We start from the raw sequence: 4,661 nt of genomic DNA, 5'->3' as shown, positions 1-4,661 counted from the left end.
CGTATGTAGGGATGGGGTTATGTTGGCTCATATCAAGGCACGCTTACCTTGACTTGTTGTTACCGCGCGTGTGAGACCTGTGTGAATATGTGATTTGCTACCTACAATGCTGATAGAAGCTAGATATATATTTATATTAATATTTTAATTGTTTTTCTGCAACAGCATTTTGCTATTCGATCATTACAAAATAACTTTAAAAGATACAATCTTTATCAAGAAGTACATATCTGTTACCCGTTTTGTGTTTCTATTACGTTTTCATTAATTTAACATCGACTTTTGTTACCCTATACTATGGGGGCAAGTTGGCTACAATGCAGCATGTTCGTATTTCACTTATTACAAACAAACTATACACTATACAGGAGCGTTTCTGGCATGAAAATTTAGAGAAAGGTTCTCTCTATCATATTAGTACTGTTTAATCATGATAATTAGTTATTAAAAAATTCAAATGCCGAAATTGTGAAAACGGTATCAATAACAAGCCCCGGTCTTCCCTACATAAACGACAGCATAATGAGAGTTACAGACGAGAATCGCACTACAGTTAGACTAAAACTAGAATTAATTTATTTCTTTCTAAAAATGCATTCATAATAATAGAACTTTACGTACTTTGAATCTAAGTTCTCCAATTGGCGGTTTCGCATATGGTATTCCTCGAAAGGCGGTGTAGTAGTCACTGTAAACACCTTTTTCTACAATACCAATTCGTCATGGGTAGCGACTGTGTTTATACACAACTTGAAGGGTTCTGTTCGGGGTCGCTAGGGACGCGCAACAGTCGCTCTCAGCGAGTTAGAAGGAGAAGTGTCGACACACGGGTATACTCCCTTCTCCTTCTAACTCGCTGAGAGCAACTGTTGCGCATCCCTAGCGGCCCCGAACAGAACCCTTCAAGTCGTGTGTAAACACAGTCGTTACCCATGACAAATTAACTTTCCCTCGTGCACGCATATTTCGACTCTGCTGTTGTCCATGTTGGATACGCTGTAATACTGACGAGCGGACTGACAAACAGCGTATTTATTGATCTGTGTTGCGTAGATGTGTTTGTGAAAATATCAATAATTTCAAGAAACAAGTGAGATAAGTGAGAAGAGAATCGAGTATGTTGATAAAGTTTTATTTATAGCTTACGCCGATGGTTAATATTTTACGTAATGCACGTCAGCACATAAACACATGATGCACATAAACTTGCATTATCTGTTTGTTATATTTTCAAAAAAGGTAAAAAAAGGCGCCAAGTACACGCAATGTATTTTGTAAATTTAAAAATCCAACTTAAATGGTAGCTTTATTTCTTCTTCACAAAATTATGTTACCTAACTTAACTCAAGTGACATGTCCTCTTCTAAAAAAGAGATGTGAAGTTTATTGTTGTCGCTTTTCCGCGATGCCGATTGGTTCTCTTGCTGCGCTTACTTCATTTGCAGCTGTTATTGTATATTTTGACATTTATGTGTATCAAGGAGTTAATAGTGTAAAGCTGGATTTTCACGAGCCACTGAAACCGACCGTTCGAGCGACAAAACGGATCACGTGACGACGTTTGTATCGTTTGTATGGTACAAACGTCGTCACGTGATCCGTTTTGTCGCTCAAACGGTCGGTTTCAGCGGCTCGTGAAAATCCAGCTTAATAGTAATAGCATAATGTTAAAGCTAAATAGCGCGCGCGAAGCGCGCGTCTGTAGTGTCTAGTATTTCAAAAAAAGATGTAAAATCTTGAAATTAAATTTCGACAATTGCAAAGAAAATATGTATATTGCTTTGAAAAATAATTGTTGTGCAACTACTTTTAAAAAATAAAACCCAAGTGGTATCTATGTGTTCTTATTTAAGGGTCTTCCTATTCCAACCCAAGTGGTAATAGCTTCTCAATTCTCTTTAACAAATTTTTAATATTACAAAGAATCATTTTAATTACAAAGAATTAAAGAAGTAACAGTACAAAATAAAAATATTTAATTTAAAAAAAATAAATAAATTTTTCTTGTAAAAAAACTTGGCGCTGCTAGACTTCAAAATTTAAACATTAAAATTTAAACATTAGTACTAAGATTTTTGATTGAATATAAAAACAATAAACATAATTTAGGGAAGAATGCGACAGGAGTAAAAAAGCAGCGCCGTTTTTTTTACAAGAAAAACATTTTTTTTAATTAAATATTTTTAATAATAAAATAATAATTTTATTTTGTACTGTTACTTTTTTAATTCTTTGTAATTAAAATAATTCTTTGTAATATTAAAAATTTGTTAAAGAGAATTGAAAAGCTATTACCACTTGGGTTGGAATAGGAAGACCCTTGAATAGGAACACAAAGATACCACTTGGGTTTTATTTTTTTAAAGTAGTTGCACAACAATTATTTTTCAAAGCAATATACATATTCTCTTCGCAATTGGCGGAATTTAATTTAAAGATTTCACATCTTTTTTTGAAATACATGTCACTTGAGTTAAGTTAGGTAACATAATTTTATGAAGAAGAAATAAAGCTACCACTTGGGTTGGATTTTTGAATTTACAAAATTTACATTGCGTGTACTTGGCGCCTTTTTTTACTTTTTTTGAAAAAGGTAATTTTGTACTGTTAGAATAATTCACAGTAAATAATTGCGCGCAATACTCTTCTTATGTAGTCCTTTTAAAATAATTATTAAATAAAATGTTTATGTAATTTTGAAAAATTTTATAACCCTGGAGAGGTAATATGAATTTTCTCATACGTGAAAGGCCAAGCGGGGTAATAAATTACCCCAAACTTGTACCGCGTGTATAATGTTTCTATTTGTTGTTAGACAACTTTTTAATAGATAATTTTGTTTGTTTTTTAATAGGAAAAACGATAGTAGTCATCAATTTGCGGTAGTAAAAAAAAACAGTAAAATAATTTCGAAAAACAAGAAAAAGAACCAAAAATTGGGCTGAAATGACTATTTTTATAAAAAATTCTGTAGTTTTTCATAAAATTCACCAATTTTAAAAATTCCAACGAATTTTAAAAGACGAATAAACAACCTTCAAGGGCCGATTTTTTCGTTTCTTAAAAAAAAAACATATTTTTTTGAACATCTGAAGTAGAGGAAATGATGAAAAACGGGGGAAAAAATCGCAAGAAAAGAAAAGTAAAACAGATTCTGTCGATTATTATTTATTTAAAAGGTAGTCAAAAGTTATAAAAATATATGGAAACAGTAAAATTAACTCCACAAAAACTTTACAAAGTTTTAATCAGTTGCTGTGCAAGAACAGCAAAAGTGAAATAATTGACCGAATCTTAAACAATTATATATGAAACAGGGGTAGAATTTTCCGGGGAGTGCTATAAAGTGTATAATTTTTCATTACCGATTTTTACAAAAAATCTGAAATATACTTTACCGTGGTAAATTTCGAACGTAAACGGCCAAAGGGGGTAATACGTTACCCCAAACGATTTTCTTTTTCGGTTTTCAGCTGCTGCACGGATCTAACGCACTCGCTGAATGACCGAGGTCGACTGCCGGATGACTAAACTGAATTATGGTTAGGGTCTCGGTATGAAAACTAACCTTCCTAAGGCAGGGGCGCAATTTGAATTTTGCGTGGGGCAACGTATTACCCCACATTACCTTTCTAGGGATAAATATAAATATATTTATAAAATACAATCAATTATACGTTCCCATGTCTCGTCCGTATAACATGACTTTAGACTGTTCAGAAAAATATATGTATATCATGAAATTAATTTTAAACTGAACAAATTTCATCCGAGTCATTTTTCGGTAGGATTGAATATTTTTAAGATATTAACGTTTTAAAAAGTAGAGTTACCAAAAAAAATTCAATTTCTTACAAAAATTATTATATACTCGTCTACAGACGATTCCGAGTCTCGACATCGAACTCGCGAAACTCATGTTCGACCGTTAGACGCCGTGCCGTCGTAAGCGGTGAGATCCCGACGACGGGCAGAGGCGCCGTACGGCAAACCGGGCTCGTGCGACGACCGGCCCGCGAGGGGACCGGCCGCCTAGTAAGTGTGTCACATTGTTTTGAGCCTTTCGACTCACGAGACTCCTAGAGATATCATTGCCACCTTTGACTAGAGAGGATACGGCCTTAGAGGCGTTCAGGCATAATCCCACGGATGGTAGCTTCGCACCACCGGCCGCTCGACCGAGTGCGTGAACCAAATGTCCGAACCTGCGGTTCCTCTCGTACTGAGCAGGATTACTATCGCAATGACTGGTCATCAGTAGGGTAAAACTAACCTGTCTCACGACGGTTGGAAATATGATGATCGAGGCCCAAACAAAAAAACACGTGTCTTGTCTTTTTCAGTATACCTTTCGGAAAAAGAATTATCAAAATTATTGGAGTAGATCAGGGTCAGAGCATGATGAAAATTCACGCCAGAATATTTCATATATACAGAGAGTAAAAATACTTATATTGATTGCTTAAAACTCATAATAAAATCATAACTTTTTAAACCTGACGGTCAAATAATAGTTTATCCATATTTCTAAAAAATTATATCTAAATCCAAAAAATGTTTTAAAATCTGTTTAATACTCAAAATTTCTTTACTTATAGTATTCTGTGCATACACTTATAATTTTTTCTAAAAAAAAATACATATAAAAAATATAATGGTAA

This window comes from Temnothorax longispinosus, chromosome 3 (assembly GCF_030848805.1).
Source record: "Temnothorax longispinosus isolate EJ_2023e chromosome 3, Tlon_JGU_v1, whole genome shotgun sequence".
Classification (NCBI taxonomy): domain Eukaryota; kingdom Metazoa; phylum Arthropoda; class Insecta; order Hymenoptera; family Formicidae; genus Temnothorax; species Temnothorax longispinosus.
This window is presented reverse-complemented; position numbering follows the sequence as displayed.